This window comes from Lepidochelys kempii, chromosome 3 (assembly GCF_965140265.1).
Source record: "Lepidochelys kempii isolate rLepKem1 chromosome 3, rLepKem1.hap2, whole genome shotgun sequence".
Lineage (NCBI taxonomy): Eukaryota > Metazoa > Chordata > Testudines > Cheloniidae > Lepidochelys > Lepidochelys kempii.
Genome location: NC_133258.1, coordinates 141,482,177 through 141,500,005, shown reverse-complemented (window position 1 = coordinate 141,500,005; position 17,829 = coordinate 141,482,177). Strand labels below are relative to the sequence as shown.

General features: G+C 43.8%; 1 protein-coding gene across 8 annotated transcripts in view; it reads left to right on the top strand.

Moving 5' to 3' along the window:
• SMYD3 (SET and MYND domain containing 3) overlaps nt 1–17,829 on the top strand; it is a 658,192-nt gene that overhangs the window by 431,319 nt on the left and 209,044 nt on the right. Inside the window, exon 1 of one of the 8 annotated variants that reach the window (XM_073338299.1) lies at nt 4,169–4,204. The exons of 6 other annotated variants lie outside the window; for them this stretch is intronic. The gene's annotated coding sequence lies outside the window, so the exon portion shown is untranslated. Of the gene's footprint in view, nt 1–4,168; nt 4,205–5,975; nt 6,084–17,829 lie in introns of those variants that run through there. One more of the 8 variants, XM_073338300.1, reaches the window with a different exon arrangement.

The following is a 17,829-nucleotide window of genomic DNA, read 5'->3' as shown; positions in this document are numbered from 1 at the left end:
GGTCTATCAGTGCAAGATGCAAATGCCAATGCTAAATCAATAACATATTTTCTTTGACCAACATAGAAAACAAACTCAGCAAGATTCAAAGCAGATTCTTCCTGTGGGAGCAGGTTTCAGTTTCTTGACTGAAATGAGAATGGGCCCCTTTTCTACATATACACCTGTAGATATGCCTGTTGCCGCTAGAGCCAGGTGCAGTATTGATAATAATTAATTTACTTCATGATTTTGGCCACTTTTACCACTTCACTTCATGAGTTGTTTGCTCAGAAACTGTGATTACAACAGGCAGTGTCTTCTGGTAACCCAGTGTGTTAGCAGGTGCTCGAGCCCTGCATGAAGTGGCTGGCTGAGTCCTGCTGGCCGACGGTGGCAAGTGCAGCCCATTAATGCTTCCCTGCGTATAGGGCGGTTGAAGTGGCTCTCTGGGCAGAGGGAACCAGAATGGGGGGGCTAAGTTAGTGTGCACTAACACTTCGTACTAACTCCCTGTGCGGGCGTTTGTACTGTGCACAGCTTACTGCTCTTTGAAAATTCATTGAGTTAAACTGCATGCGGGCACAGTAAGAGTGTCCACCTGGGGAGTTAATATGGAATAGCTATTGTGCTTTAAATTGACACCCTAGCTTACTGTTCACTGACTTCCCCATGCAGATAAGGCCTAAGATGTCCTGCAGGAAGACCCTTAGGAACAGCCAGTCTTGGAGAGAATTGTTGAGCTGGAATTTACGTTTTTTTATTATTTACCTGGTTAATGAAGCCAAATCCAGAGAGAGAGGGAGTTTGGACTTTATTGTGTGTACTCTTTTCAGAGTATTATAAGTTTTTTCACCATTTGAAACTATACAACGTATATATGATGCAAATAACATCTCCCCAGCTGGACTTTTACAAGCTGTTTGCTATACTAGTTATTTGCTAATGGTGCTGTGTGACTGGTCAGCTTAGTACATGATGTTGTTTCCAGGCCCTCACTGCCTGGCTGAAATTACAAACGCCTTCCACAAATCACTTTTAGCAGAACTTTTGCACAAACACAGGAGATTTGGGAGACTTGCTATCCACAAACTTTCTTAAAAGAAATATTAATTCAAGAGAACAGGAACAGCAGTTGTTCCTGGCTCCTGCATAAAGGAGCAAGGCTTGGGGGAGGCTGATGGCTCCTGTCATTCCCCCCTCCCTACTTGTACGCTCATACAGGGGTCAGCCACAATCTAGCTCTAAAAATAAAAGCTATCAAAGGGGGGAAGTTAGATACGATTTGCAAGTCACCTATGCAAATGAAAATTGAACTAATTTTTGAAAAAATATTTTGGAATCTTCTTGTAATTTTAAAAAAAAAGCTACATTTTCAAACTCTGAGCGGTCTTTTTCCATAGAATGGGCATCGGTGCCATCAATGAGCCACATCTATGAAGAAAACAACTGCAAAGTAAGAAACATTATAGTATGTGGCCAGCTGACCATTAATTTCAGTCCCCAAACCTTTCTGGGATGTTCATCATCACAACAACGTGCCTAATTTAGTAAACCATTTAAATCAGTTCTAGTTATATGCCTTTGTTCATATCGGGAAGGTTATTGGAAGAACATTGTCATCTCTGCATATTTATTTATTATAAAGTATTTCTAACCTGGATATGACATTGCCTCAACTCCAAGAAGCTTGAATCATTCTGAAAGATTGCAGCTATCCAGTTGTCATCTTGAACAATCTTCTAACCTTTTGGTGTTTTTCAATAGGCAGGATTTTTCCTGAAGTATGGTGTATGTGTACACGCCCACCCACACCACACTAGCCACTTTACTGTTGAAAGCATTTGATTACAAATAGATGTGTCAATTATTTAGAGTCACTCTCATCAAAAAAACAAAAACCCCCTCCAAAAAAGAAAACCAAACCACCCACCCTGCCCCTCCCCCCAAAGAAAGCCCACATCATGCATATAGCAATGATGCTAGAAAACCCTGGAACCAATCTGTTAAAGTGAAGAGAGTTTGAGATCTTTCTTCAGTTCAGTTTATATGTTTAAGATGGCGATTACAAGTTAACGGTACTGTTTTAATTATTTCAGTACAGATGCTGACACATTCACACTGAGGAGCACTTTAAATTAATCTATTTTTAAGGTTGGAAGAGACCATTATCATCATCTAATATTCTAATCTGATCTTCTGCATAACACAGGCAAAGAAACTCACCCCATAATATCTGAGTCAAGCCCTTAACTTCTGTTTGAGTTGTAGCACATGTTTAAAAAAGTTATCCAGTCTTGATTTAAAACCAGTGATGGAGAAAAAAAATTTGCATCTTGTTTTTAGTCTGAATTTGTATAGCTTCAGCTTCCAACCATTGAATCGTGTTATGCCTTTCTTCTGCTAGATTAAAGAGCCATCTGCTATCAGAAATCTCTTCCCCATGTAGGTACTTGTAGACCATGATTGAGTCACCTCTTAATCTTCTTTTGGGTAAACTAAACAGCTTGCATAAACTGAATAGATTGAGCAAAGTAGATACTTACTTTGTGAGAAGTCCTGTTTAAATTAATGAGATTGCTTGTGGAGTAGGTGGTATGTGCATCAGTGTTTGGCTGATGGTAACTCGTCTGTGTGTGCTTTGCGACATTTTTAAGGTACATATTCCGTTCTGCTAGGCCATGTAGAAAGCCTTCAAATCTGCAGAAGTTAAGGAGCTAGTCCAGCTTCTACCTCCAGACTCTGCAGAAGCCCCTTTACATCTGGGGTATGATCCAGGGACAGGGTGAGAAGGAACCAGGGAGGAGATGGAACTTCAGGGAGTGGCCATAGCATTCTTTCCTCTGCAGAGGATGGATTTCCCAGTGGAAATCTGCACCGTAGTTACTGCTATTGAGGCCATCGGTAATTTCCCTTTGTGTCGGTAACCTCTCTTGGAGAATCAGGGTAGAGCACAGGTGTGGGTGCTGGAGTTGTGCTACTATGAATGGATGGACCAAAAGACTCACAAGAAAAGTATTTCTCTCCATGGGGTTAGGGCTATGTCCACATGATACTCTATAAACTTCCCAGCAGATTCTTGGGGATCTGCTCATTTTACCAGTCATGCAAAATAGAAATGCCTGGGTTCAGAAGAGGCTGTTGAGATGGAAGAAGCAGCACAGAGGGGAGACTTTAAGCAGCTTTACAGAATAGTGAAAGACCTCTCAGGAAGAACCAAACTGTCACATGTCATGGCCATCGGGGACTCTCATGGACAGATGTTGAAAACGTGTGAAGGACAAGCCATTCCGTATTAAACTGTCCAGAGCTGATGGTCATGCACAGGTTTGAGAGAAATGGCAATGCTAAGTTAGAAACAGAAGAGGGGCCAGTAACACCCAATGAAATTAAAATAGCCATCAAAGGCCTCAAACAGGGGAAAGCTCCTAGGGTTGACAGAATTTAAGCAGAGGTCCTAAAGGTGAGAAGTGAAATTCTGATTGAACAGCTAACAAAACTCTAACAAAATATGGGTGAAGGAACAAGTGCCACGAGACTTGAAAGATGGTATCTCAGAGACATTAGAGAGTTAGTTTATTACTTTAAAATAGGAGAGTTTCAAAAAAAAAGAGTTTTATATTTGCTTTTGTTATTGGGTAAACAATGTTTATCCTGCTGTAATTAGCACTGTGTGTATTGCAAGTGCAAAAATGGTTAGAGTTTTGCATTTGAGAAAGGTTACTCTGCAGTTGCATTTTTGGGGTCATAGTCCCTGGGTGTAATTCTCCTCTCACTTATATCTGTGAAACAACGTGAGGGTGCATCTATATTGCGTGCCTCATTGGGTGGCATTTAATGTACATACCCATGTAGCTCCTCTAGCACTGGAATAAATAGCAGTGTAGACTGTGATGAGACATATTTTAGGAGAGCAAAGACATGCCTGTATGGTGTGGGTGTGTTACTTGAGTACACACCTGTCATAAATATAAAGGGAAGGGTAACCACCTTTTTGTATACAGAACTATAAAATCCCTCCTGGCCAAAGGCAAAACCCTTTCACCTGTAAAGGGTTAAGAAGCTAGGATAACCTCACTGACACCTGACCAAAATGACCAATGAGGAGATAAGATACTTTCAAAGCTGGAGGGGGGAGGAAAACAAAGGGTCTGTCTGTGGGATGCTTTTCCCAGGAACAGATCAGGAATGCTCTTCATAACTCCTCAGAACTTCTTTTAAGTTAGTAAGTAATCTAGCTAGAAATGCGTTAGATTTCCTTTTGTTAAATGGCTGGTAAAATAGTTTGTGCTGAATGGAATGTATATTCCTGTTTTTGTGTCTTTTTGTAACTTAAGGTTTTGCCTAGAGGGATTCTCTGTGTTTTGAATCTGATTATCCTGTAAGGTATTTCCCATCCTGATTTCATAGAGGTGATTCTTTTACCTTTTCTTTAATTAAAATTCTTCTTTTAAGAACCTGATTGCTCTTTCATTGTTCTTAAGATCCAAGGGTTTGGGTCTGTGTTCACCTATGCAAATTGGTGAGGATTTTTATCAAGCCTTCACCAGGAAAGGAGGTGTAGGGTTTGGGGGGAAGATGTCTCCAAGTGGGCTGTTTCCCTGTTCTTTGTTTAACACACTTGGTGGTGACAGCATAGGGTTCAAGGACAAGGCAAAGTTTGTACCTTGAGGAAGTTTTTAACCTAAGCTGTTAAGAATAAGCTTAGGGGGTCCTTCATGCAGGTCCCCACACATGTACCCTAGAGTTCAGAGTGGGGAAGGAACCTTGACATGGTGGCAGAGTGGTGAGATCATTTTGAGATTTTTTTTTTTTAGATCATTTTGAAGCAGAAGCACAGTAGGATTTTAAAAGGACATTTTTTTTCCTTTGGGCTGCTTGGAAGCAGGTTTTAAGCTGAAAGCAATTAGAGTTTTTCTGTCTCTGCCTGGGGGCCAAAGCAGCAGGCATAACAAAAGGGATCGTTCTTTTTGAGCTGGAGTTTTCTCTACCTAAAGGCAGGGTAGTTAACCTCCTGCAGGGAAATTTACCAGTTTTTCACAGACCTGAAGAGTTTTTTTTTTAGCTAAGAGTAGTTAGAGGATTTTTCTGGAGGCTGAGAATAGCTATCACAGAACATAGGTATCAGGTTACAGCACAACTAAATTTTACAAGCCAGTTTTTTTTTTTTTTAACTCTCGGGTGTAAAGTTAGTTAAAAACAGAGAGGCTAAGATGACAGAACCCAAGGCAGAAAAAGCCAAAGAGGCTGCCCACAGGAGAGAAATGGAGGCAAAGGAAAATGAAATGGAAGCTGCCCACAGGAGAGCTATGGAGGTAAAGGAAAAAGAATGGAAGCATGCTGAGGAGGAAAAGGAAATCTAATGCATTTCTAGCTAGATTACTTACTAACTTAACAGAAGTTCTGAGGAGTTATGAAGAGCATTCCTGATCTGTTCTCGGCAAAAGTATCCCACAGACAGACAGACACACTTTGTTCTCCCCACCCCCTCCAGCTTTGAAAGTATCTTGTCTTCTCATTGGTCATTTTGGTCAGGTGCCAGCAAGGTTACCTTAGCTTCTTAACCCTTTACAGGTGAAAGGGTTTTGCCTCTGGCCAGGAGGGATTTTACAGTTCTGTATACAGAAAGGTGGTTACCCTTCCCTTTATATTTATAACAACACCCTACACAGGTCTCTACTTGCCCAAGCTGTGCCTCCCTTTCTACACTGATATTTTTAGCAGTGCAGTGTCCTGCTGCTGGAGGCTTTTCCTGGAAAAGCTTTAACAGCAGAGGGAGGCAGCAGAGAAAGGCTCCAGCAATTTTCATTGCCACAGTGAAAGACTCAAGCAGGGGAAAGGTTCTGCCAGCCCCTGGCTGCTTCCCCACTGCAGGGAAAGAGTCCGGCAGCAGGGAAAGGCTGGCAGAATCTTTCTCCAGTGCTGGAGCATTTCCCTGCCACAGGGAAAAAATCCAGCAGCAGAAAAAGGCTTTGTCAGCGGGCGGCAGTGAGGAAAGCCAGAGCCTTTTCTCGCTTCAGTGAAAGGCTCCAGCAGCAGGGCACATGGAGCTGCACCCCGCATTGCAGTTGCAGTAGGCTTTTCACTGCAGCATATAGCTACAGGTACGCTACATGCCGCCAAAAGTGGTGGGTAGTGTAAAGATAACCTAGGTTACTCCTGATTTATACTGCTGTAAGCAAGAGTAGAATCAGTCTGCTAAAGCTGGCATGATGGGTTCAAATTCTCTGAGTGAGTGAGGCTCCTTCTGTCCTACAGCTATTAAGCTTGGAGGATGGCAGGTGATTATGTTGACTTCTTTTGGGGTTCCCTTTCTCACCACCCCTCCTGACTAGGTAACTTCACCAAGTTCTTGGGCTGTGCCAATCCCCTAGAGCCATTTTGTGGGTTGTGGCCATTTTGTGCTGCTGAAATAGACTTTCTGCCAAGAGGATAGTATATCAGCAGAAACCAGCATATACCCGGTGGAGGTGGAATCTAGCTTTTTTTTTTTTTCCCCACCTGCTTCAGTGCATTAGTGAAAAATCAATCAACAACAGACAAAAATCGGTGGGAGCTGCTTGAAAAAAAGCAATATACACATCCAGTAATGTAGTGTTCCGTTCATGATGCATGTAGAATAATATGTGTGGGTGAGGGCAAAGCAAGCAAAACACATCTATTGAAGTCAGAGAATATACAGATAATGCTGTAGTGTTGATAGCTTATATAACTTAAGGATATTATACTCTGCCCTTATTAAGATGGGCTGTTAGTTTGCAAAACATTTTCTATTTATTATAGTTCCAGAATATGTATTTGATTTGTTTGGATTCCAGTGGACTCTTGATTGTTATGAATGTTTATCCCATAGGCAGTATTAGGTGTCTTGCATATAGATCTATTTGTGCTCTTCATGTTTTTCATTTCTCTTCCTAGCTTACGTAAACATGGGCCCCAGCAAGGGTTATGCTCAAAGCTTACATTGCCTGAACAGTTCATGAACTATAGATGTACTGGAGCTCTCCATTTGTATTTGTTATGCCTAGTGTATATGGCATACTGGCAGGGACAGATCAAAGCTGCTGATTCTGTAGTTTCATTACTTCTGTGCCACACAAATCACATTTGTGCCTGTTCTCAGAAGAAATAACATGCTGACCAAAACATGGGATTCAAAGTGGTGAATGTATAAAAATAGAACAGTCTCATGATTGTAAATAATGTAGAGCAAAATATAGAGTTGGGAAATGAGTGAATAAACAGGGATTTAATACACAGACAAGGTTATGGAAACTACCTATTTTGTGTAGAAAGCATGGACAGAAAAATACACTAGCAAATTACTAAACAAAAAGTCATTTTTTCTTGGGTTTGCACAAAAACTATGTTCTTGTCGTGGCAATGAGCGATCATATCAGCAATATCCTGTTTCTCATGCACATTTCTGAATAATTGCATTTATTTGGAAAAGAGAAAATAAAGCAAGTGAAGGATCTGTACCACATCAGCTTCTGAATAAGAGAACCAACTCTACGATCTAGGTTAATAAAAATGACCAAACATTGTCAGCTGAGATAGGGCTAGATCAGGAGTGGGCAAACTTTTTGGCTTGAGGGCTACATCTGGGTGGGGAAATTGCATGCAGGGCCATGAATGTAGGGCTTGGGCAGGGGGTTGGGGTGAAGGAGGGAGTGTGGGGTATGGGAGAGGGTGCAGGGTGCAGGAGGGGGCTCAGGGCAAGGGGGTGGGGCACAGGATGGGTGGGGGTGCAGGAGGGGTGTGGGCTCAGGGCAGGGGTTTGGGGTGCAGCAGGGGGCTCAGGGCAGGGGCTTGGGGTACAGGAGGTGCGGGGTGCAGCAGGGGCTCAGAGCAGGGGGTTGGGGTGCAGGAGGGGTGCAGGGTGCAGCAAGGGGCTCAGGGCAGGGGGTTGGGGTGCAAAAGGGGTGTGGGCTCAGGGCATGGGGTTGGGGGATCAGAGCAAGCCTTGGGGTGCAGAGGGGTGCGGACTCTGGCCCGGCACCGCTTACCTGGAGCGGCTCTGGGGTGGCAGCAGCGCGCAGCGGGGCTGAGACAGGCTCCCAACGTGCCCTGGCCCCGCGCCACTCCCAGAAGTGGCCGGCACCACATCCCTGTGGCCTCTAAGAGAGGGGGAGGAAGAGGGCTCCATGCGCTGCCCTCGCCTGCGTGTACCTCCCCCGAAGCTCCCATTGGCCGCGGTTCCCTGTTCCCAGCCAATGGGAGCTGCATGGGGCGGTGCCTACAGGCAGTGGTGAATCACACCCATGAATCTACAGCCAGTTTAAATCCTTATCATACCAGGCCCTTTAAAAATGTGTGGCCATGTCTATCCTGTTGTCAAGCATTTTATTGTGAAATCTGGATACGCGGCCGCTCTGTCTAGACCTTTGATCACATTTGAGGAGTTGAACCAGTGGCGGACTAGCACAAAGATGTATACAATTTTGACTGAAGAAGAGTTGATAAGAAAACAACCCGGATGAAAAGATGGGAATGGCCAAAGAAATTAATCTGAAGTGAGTCGGTCTCTGTGTGAGGAAAGGGGGATAGACACCTTCAGTTTGTGTAGCTCAGAAAGAAAAGTTTTATCAATTATTATGTAGATTACATTTGACTCCAGTTAAGAGCCATCATATTTTTGCTAGTAGGGAGATGCTCTGTTAGAGGGGTTGCAGTGAGGGGAGGGGGGAACATACTTGGACATGTTATAGTTGTGTCTAGGATTAGTCAGTTTTGGGAAGAAATTATTCAGGCAAAATGCTGGCTTCCTGGAGATCCTCTGACCTGCTTACTTAACTCTCCAGTCAAGGCTCTGCACTTTAAACAGAATGACAAATTCATTGGTTTTTCATTGTTAACAGCTAGATTTTGTATTGCACATTACTGGAAAAATGTGACTCCTCCTCCTATGGAATTGTGGTATAATAAAATATGGACTGTCCTTATAACAGAAAAGCTTTCACACCGAGTACTTCAGTGAAATTTCTTGGGGGTACCTGAGACTGTGAGTCACCTTGTTACTCCCTGCCTCTAGTGAGAGGAACTCTTTCATGTGGTAGCTGGGTGTCAGCATCCCGACACTGCCAGCCCTTCAGCCACTCAAAATACTCTCCTCTGGGCTATGCCAGCCCTTCTTTCTCCTTGCAGGTTAGCGGTAGGTGCACCCCAATTCCTTTGAATCATTCCCCTGTGATGTCCAGCCCCTAACGCTGGCTACTCACAGAAATTCCAGATTCTCTGCACCTGAAGGTGCAGTGGATCCCAGCTTACCAGTTTTACCTTAAACCACACAGAACTTGTGAGCACTTATGATAGAACAAAACGAGGTTTATGTAAGAAAGGATACGGCTTTAACTAGAAACGAGAGAGAGCATGGTGGAAACAAGTATTTACAGTACAAAACAAACTCATAAAACACCAACCTGGGCGTCCGCTTATCAATAGTTCCCTTTCCTATCTAATAAAGCAGATTTATCACCAAAGTTCCATCCGTTGCAGAGTTGGATGGTTTCACAAGACCCAGGATCCTAATATTCATGAAAGCACACCCTCTTTTCCCCAGTGAATGAATACAGAGTGCCTTTCCTTATACTCTGTTATACTGAAAACAGTTATTTGTTTCTTTGCACAGGCAGGGCAAACCCCAGCCTTATTGTAGAGTTTCTTTTCTACCTGTAATTGATTTCAGTTTTTTGTCATTGTCTCTGATGGCTTTCCACTAACTGTGGCAAGGGTAGACAACAGAACCTTGTATTCGCTTGGTGACTGACATGGGAGTGGTGACAACTCCCTCTAACTTGAATGGGTCATCAACACACATTATAACGTGGTGACTAACTTCTACTCCAGATCCGTAAAGCATACCTTTAATATAAATACATTATTCCTTAAATATTATCCATCCATACATCTCACAATGGTTATGAGTCTTGACAAGTTGTGAGCTTTCTGTAGATATCATACCTGTTACTCTGTATGGATAAATATCCTGTAATACATGTGTTTGGTGTAGTGAGTTGATCAAGTTTTGGGTAAGAGCTATTTACAAACAACAAGGGGTCCTTTGCCAAGAAGTTTCTGTGTCACAATGTATAGAAGAGAAACGCCTAAAAGAGAATCGGTATTTAGAAATCTGCTCACCCTTTTTAACATACTCAGAGGAGGAGGGATTCCCCTGCCAGCAAGTCAGAATCTTTAGCCAGTCCTTTTAATACAAACCTGATTCTGAATAAGTAATGTGTGATACAGTGTGCTTGTGTTTCATTGTAACTTTGGCATTATAAAAAGTTTTAACAAAAGTATGATCATTTGTTTTATTGAGCTACAACAGAGCATAATGGGATATACAAAATAAGGAATCCTGTTACGTGGTATGTGCCACCCCCATTGAAGTGAGCATTAGGCATGAAGGCCTACATTTTTACCATTGCAACACCTGACTGATTCACGAGTGTAAGGGTTTGTCTACGTGGAGCAGCAGTGTGCTACAGGGGTGTGATTTCTAATGCGCACTAATGTGCTGTATGTTAATTGGTCTGTGTAGACCCGCTGATGCGCACTAATGGTTCCCTAGTGCACTTTAATGTAGAACCAACACTATGTTAAAGCACACCAGCACTGTGTTAAAGCGCGCACTGGCAGGGTCTACAGAGACCAATTAATGCATAACATGTTAGTGTGCTTTAGAAATCACACCCCTGTAGAGTGCATAACCCCATCTTGTAGATAAACTCTAAATCTCGTTTTCAAAAGGAGATTAGGGATTTAGGATTGTCTATGGGATTTGACTGAAAATGGGATTTTGGCTCTTAAATCCTTTTAAAAGTAAGACTTAAAGCACCTAAATCAGTTAGATGTTGCAGCGGTGAGTGGAGCGATGCCTGAATTCTTTTTAAAAGCTTGGCCTAAGAGCCAAATTTTCAAGTTCTCAGCACCCACAGATAGGACTGGATTTTCCAAAGTGCTCAGCTCCCATTTAGGTGCCTAAACAAGGCCATATTTCCACAAATGCTTATCCCTCAGCAGTTTCCATTGTGACACTTATGGACAGATTTTCAAACAGGCTCATCACCCAACATGCTGAGCTCTTTTGAAAATCTGGCCAAGATCATAGGTGTTCAGCTCTGTTGAAAACCAATTAAAATGTAGTTACTGTAAATAGTGTATTCTTTTATCCACAAGAATTGAATGGCATAGATTTGAATTGTAGAATTAGTGAAATGTCTGAGCACTTCTTTACCGCCAATTCCACAGATAAATGTAGTCCACCAAGTTGTTTTTATCTATTTCCTTTCAAATATTTTCCAACCTAAGTGAAGCTCGAGGTTTGAAATCCTAAATGTAACTTCAAATCCCTCAAGGAGTAGATGAACAGGCTACAAAAAATAACTGGAATTAGTGATAGTTTGCCATTTCCAATAAGCTTTTAAATTCAACAATAACTCTACATGGATCAATCATCGGTCTGATGCAAAATTAATAATACAATTGATTTATTTTGTCACCTTTACTGAAACATTAAATAACCTGCATTTTTTATAGAGCCCAAAGAAAGCTGGGTCCTAAGAGAGAGATGAATTAAAAGAAAAACTTGAAACCGATCCTACACTTGTCAATGCTATATCCTCTGACTTGCATTAAAGGCGAAATTCCACCTTCAGAACCAACTGAGCTGTTCCATTGGGAGCCCCACACACATCCAAGAGCAGAATTTGAGATTTGACTGAAAAATTAGACTGTTAGTCAGTCTTGGCTACAATGTAATGATTATAACAAATTGCATCCATTTGCCAGGAGTGGTGCAGGGTTTTTTTTAACTTTCAAGAAAAACAAATGTTTTCATTTGGAACATAATAGAACAGAGGCTGGCTATTGCATTGCAAATCTAGTCCTCATTCTGATCCCACTTAAGACTAAACTTGGACTGACTGTTGACATCAGTGCATGAAGAAACAGGCTGTTTAATGTTGTAAAACAGAAATGCACAGAGACAGGAATGTTGCTGCTTTGGCCTGTCACGGGTTCTGAAAAGAGCTGTTTCTGTGCAGTATATTTTCTTGTCAGCTGTTTCTGTGCATGGTTACAGCCCATGCCATACTGAGCAAACAAAAGATATTAGATTTTGTGTATTTTCTAGGTCACGAAGTTCCTCTCTTCATGTGGCACCTTAGAGAGTAACCAATTTATTTGAGCATAAGCTTTCATGAGCTACAGCTCACTTCATCGGATGCATTCCACTGAATGCATCCGATGAAGTGAGCTGTAGCTCATGAAAGCTTATGCTCAAATAAATTGGTTACTCTCTAAGGTGCTACAAGTACTCCTTTTCTTTTTTGCGAATACAGACTAACACGGCTGCTACTCTGAAACCTCTCTTCAAGTGACACTCAGAAAGCTGGTTTGTTGATTTATGTTTGTACTGAAGATATTCAACTCCTTAAAAAAAAAGCACTCATCCTTTTTACATTCTTTGGTGATGTGCAAAAATGGCCTCTCCTCCCAAGAGACATAGATAGTCCAGATGCCGCCTCCCCATGCCACATGTGGCTGTATACAATGTCAATGGGCATAGAAGTGGTATAGTTATGCACATGGAGTGGCACATCATGGAAGACCTGCAGGGGCTGTGAAAATAGCACAGTCCACCTGTATAGTTAACAGCCATAGAAGGGCTCTGCTAGTGCGATGTGGCCTTTGGAGGATTCTATTCCACTCAGTGGGATTAAAGTGGTGCATAGGCCTTGTGTTAGATCTCCGTGCAAGGATTAATTTAACTCAGTGTGAGGATTTGGGCCTAGTTCCATGTATTTGGTGAGCCTCTGATGTGCTCTTCCAGGAAATAATTAGAGGAGACACTCTGGAGGCTGAGATCTAGACTTGGGTCAGTCAGTTCACTGAGTTTCTTGTTGCATTGTGTTAATCGAAATTGCCTGGAAAATTTCTGCTGTAACCCCCTTCTCATTTCTTCCCCTTTATACTTCAGTTTTCCATCTCTAAAATGGGTAGAGTAAGACTTCCTTGCCCACAGATAAGTTGTGAGGATAAATACATTGAAAAGATTGTGATGTACTCAGATACTACAGTAATGAAATACTGTAGGTTACTAGCAGATGTTATGGTTAAATAAATGTTTAGTTCTTTTGCCCATGCAGAGGGTCTATAATGATCTTATGCTGCCTTGCTAACCTTTAGTTATGTTCATAAAGATACCCTAGCACATTACTTACATGCTTGATTATTTTCCTTAATTCTCATTACAGACTGTTAGGTTTTCCAGTAACAGTGTGAATTAAGTGTGTGTGTGTGTGCGGGGGGGGGGGGGGTAGTAGACAAAGAAGACAAAACCCCTACTATCAGGACATTTGGTCACCCTATTCAGACCATCCCACAGTCTCATGAAGAATCACAACACCATAAACAATTCAAGCTGGTTGTAGCTGCTCATGGAAGATATGCATGGGTCTAGGAGACAACAGAACCATCCCACCCCAGCACAGGGAGCAACCAGAATCCAGACGCTTGTGCTCCCTGTGCACAAGGTGAAGATAGTCATATTGCTAGTGGCAGGGCAGGATGGGAGCATGACAACTGCCCCACTCCTTTCCACACTAGAGGGCCGCCTGGGGTCAGACAGCAGGAGGCATCTCTGTAAAGAGTGTAGTAGTCATTTGCTCCTGCATGTGCTTACTCTGCTGTTGAAGGAACTGCAGCTCCATACCCCACCCCTGTAACTGTCAGCTTAAATGCTACAGTGACAGCGAAGTAGTGGATACAGTTACTAGGAGCCCCCTTTTTAAAATTTCAATCCACAAATTTAAGAGGGTTGGGATGGTTTCCCTGCCTCCAGTAGAGTTGTTTTTCTTCCTCGGGGGACACTGCTAATCTATCCCCACCAGAGATAACTTAGTCCTGGGCTCTTGTGGGTATTTGTGAAGAACCCTATTTTTACCACTGTAACTGACTAGGAAGAGCAGGAAGGTATTTTTTAGAAATGTTCCAAGGGAAGGATGCTGTTCTGCTCTTATACAGGGTCTTCACTCCACTCCACTCCAAATTACACATGTTGAATGCTGTATTGTACTGGCAATATATATTCCATAGATTTTCTGGGGGTTGAGTAGGCACTGTAAGATAGGTGGGTTGAGATTGACTTATATGGCAATGGGGAACCGGATGAATCCCGTCATTGTTCATTGCCAAAGATTTCTGATGTTTATTTTTGTTTTTAGAACATTATAGACTTTGTATAATATTAGTTTCGGGTCTTGCTGGCCTCCACTGAAACAAACTTTCAACCGGAACTCTTTTCTAAAAAAGCATTTTGTCAGCAAATTTCCCAGGTCTTAAAATGAGCCCCAGGATTTTAAGTTGGCTTGCTGTAGATGCGTCAAAGAGGGAAACTCTGCTCTGACATTATATGAGACAGATCAAAGCACAGCTCCCTTTCTGCAGACTTTATGAAGTCTGTGGGTGGGGATGTGTGACGCTTCCCGAGGATACCCCATCATGCAACCACCTGCCTTTAGCGTGAAGAAACCTTCTGAGCTTGGGTCAGCTCCCCAATTCCAACGGCTACGGGCAACACAAATGTTCCCCTCTGGTCCTTACAGGCCCCACTGTCACTCGACGGGTTAGTGATTGGCAAACCCAGCCCACAAGCCCTCCGAGCGTCTCCCTTGAGTATCCAGCCCCTGGTCTACTGGACACTTGCAGTATTCACAGATTTGCTGCTTCCAAAGAAATAGTACACCACAGCGAACCAGTGCCCCCTCAGATCACTGCTCTGCCTAACTCACAGCACTTAGATACGTTCATAGTGAAATCAAGTATAACTTGATTTAACAAGGCATAGGGATTCAAGTGGTAGCAAGCAGAAGTATTGGAAACAAATGGTTACCTATAAAATAAAATCATAACATGCATTCTGGAGCAGGGGCAGCCAAACTTTTTGGCCTGAGGGCTGCATCGGATTTCCGAAATTGTATGGAGGGCTGGTTAGGGGAGGCTGTGCCCCCACCCCCTATCTGACTCCTCCTGCTTCTCGCCCCCTGACGGCCCCCCCCGGGACTCCTGCCCCATCCAACCCCCCCTGTTTCCTGATGGCCCCCTGGGACCCCTGCCCCATCCACCCCCCACCGCTCTCTGTCCCCTCACCGCTCCCGGATCCCCCACCACCACATCCAATCCCTCCTCTCATTCCTGACTGCCCCCCCTGGGACCCCTACACCATCCAACCACCTCTTCTCCCTGACCACCCCTGGACCTCCCACCCCTAACTGTCCCCCGCCGCCCCATCCAACCCCTTGCCTTCCTGACTGCCCCCCCTGGACCCCTGCCCCATGCAACCACCCCTTCTCCCTGTCCCCTGACCGCCTGCAGAACCCCTGCCCCTGACTGCCCCCTGCTGCCCCATCCAACCCCCTCTCCTTCCTGACTGCCCCCCGGGACCCCTGCCCCCATTCAACCTCCCTGCTCCCCACCCTTTGACCGCCCCAACCCCTATCCACACCCCCAGCCCCTGATCACCCCCCAAACTCCCGTGCCCTCTATCCAACCTGACCACCCGCTCCCTGCCCCCTTACTGTGCTGCCTGGAGCACCGTTGGCTGGCGGCGCGGCTGCATCAGGACAGGCAGCCATGCAGTCTGGCTGGAGCCAGCCACATGCCACGCAGCACAGAGCACCGGGTCAGGCTGGGCTCTGCAGCTGTGTTGCCCCAGGAGCTCGCAGCCCCGCTGCCCAGAGCATTGAGCCTGCGGCGCAGTGAGCGGAGGCTGTGGGGGAGAGGGACAGTGGGGGAGAGGCCGGGGGCTAGCCTCCCGGACCAGGAGCTCAGGGGCCGGGCAGGAGGGTCTTGTGAGCTGTAGTTTGCCCACCTCTGTTCTAGAGCCTGGGCTTAAATAACAAAATACTCTCTTGTCTTGTAAAGTAATGCACAACCAAAATCCTTGCAGTGCTTTAGAGTCAGGCTTGGCTGTGATCTTCCTTTCATGAGAGAAACACACTCTGTTTGTCTCCTAGGTGAGGATTCCATGATTTTCTTACACTCCATGCTATACCAGAACAATCCCATATCTTTATTCATAAACAGGCCCCCCACTGCTGTTTATTTCATCCTGTAGATTTCCTATCTTATAGATTTCACAAGCTCTCATTTCACAAATGGCTAAGTATGCAAACAGGCATACAGTGTGAGGCATACAAAACATGATACCCAATGGCCAGAGAGGCGGTGAAAGGTGTTAGTTATCTCCTGCCTGAAAGAGAGTTGTCTGAGGTATGTCACCTTCCTAGCTCCAAGATCTTAAGAATGTAATTTTACTGTAGACACATAACTCCTTAAATATTATCGGTATAGAAATTTCACAAGGATTATGATGACTAGAGGGCTATGGACTCTCAGGTCTCACATGCCACATCCTTTGGTGAACTATTATATAGACGGCCCACCCAGAGGATCCCTGTAAAACCCTATCCACCCTCACTGCCCTCTGCCAGTTGGCACCAAAGCGTCCCTGGGTCCCAGGATGGTAGGGATGGAGGAGAAGCTGTAGCAGGGTGAGATATGGGGGTTAATGGTAGTGGATGGGGAGAAGTGGACCTTTTGTCCACATTGAAAACTTCAAGTGCTTGTAATGTTATGTCTGCATATTTGAAGATTAACATGCAGGAGAACCTCTGTCTTTCCCTGTCCCTTTCCATGCACCACAGTTCGCTCTGTCTACTTCACCTTCCACTCCACTATGCCCTGCCAGTCTCCTGAACCCCTTCCCCATAGGCCTGGCCAAGACCCAAGAGCAAATGGCACAGCTCAGTGCCACCCAGTACGTGCCTCTCCCAGTCTATAGCACAACTACAGTAGAATCAGTTATCCCACTTAAATTATCTGGCCTAGTTTTCTAGACACCTGGAAAATTACAAGACTTTACTAGCCAGTTATATTAATTTCTCATAATATCCAGTAGTACATGGACCATTGTAAATGTTTAATAAATATAGTGAGGTGCAATTCTGTCACCTGCAGAGCAGGAAACTTCTACATCTGTTCACTTTTAGTTTACTTTATAAATCTTATTTTTTTTTCCATTAAACTGTTTTTTTTTGTTTTTAAATTTCCTGGCTCGCTAAACTGCAATGAGATTTTGGAGTGTACATCCAAGTGCTCTCCCATTGTGTGAATTTCAGACACAAGTGTGCAGCTGGCAAACCACAAAAAGTTTGGATGCTTATCTGAAGATGTCTTGAAGATCTCTTTGTTCTGGAGTTCAGGATGGAAATACTTCGGGAATAATTTCATGGTATTTCAGATTTCCCTTTCCCAGTCCGAGCTAAGAGCAGGAGCTGCAAAGTGCACAAAAATCAAAATCAACAGCCAGAAAATAAGCGAATTTCAAATAAGGGTCAGGTTCAGTTTTTGGTCTAAGGTTATTTATTAATATCCAACTAGTTCACACACACATTAACTATCTTGATCTTTATTGGCAAAACAGTAACCAGACTTTGAACTAAACAAATCCCGCTGCCATTCTGGATCCAAACACTCTTCCATTTTGGAAAAATTTCACTCTTAATTTGGATCTGGATCAGATTCAAACTTCATGACTTACTCCTCTCTCTGTAAGGGATCAATCTAAAAACTGGGATCTCATCACACCTGAAGTTTTGGAAAGCTGATATCCAGACAAGGCTTTGTGGCCTGAGCCTTTCTCTAATAGCAGCATCTTGGAGTAGTTATCCCATGGAAGGAAGGACAAATAAAAGTGGAGTCTGAAACTAGAGAATGCTGAATTATGCTGTACTATGGTTATATCTCTCTCAGCAGACTTCATCCCCTATTATTAAAGAGGACGAT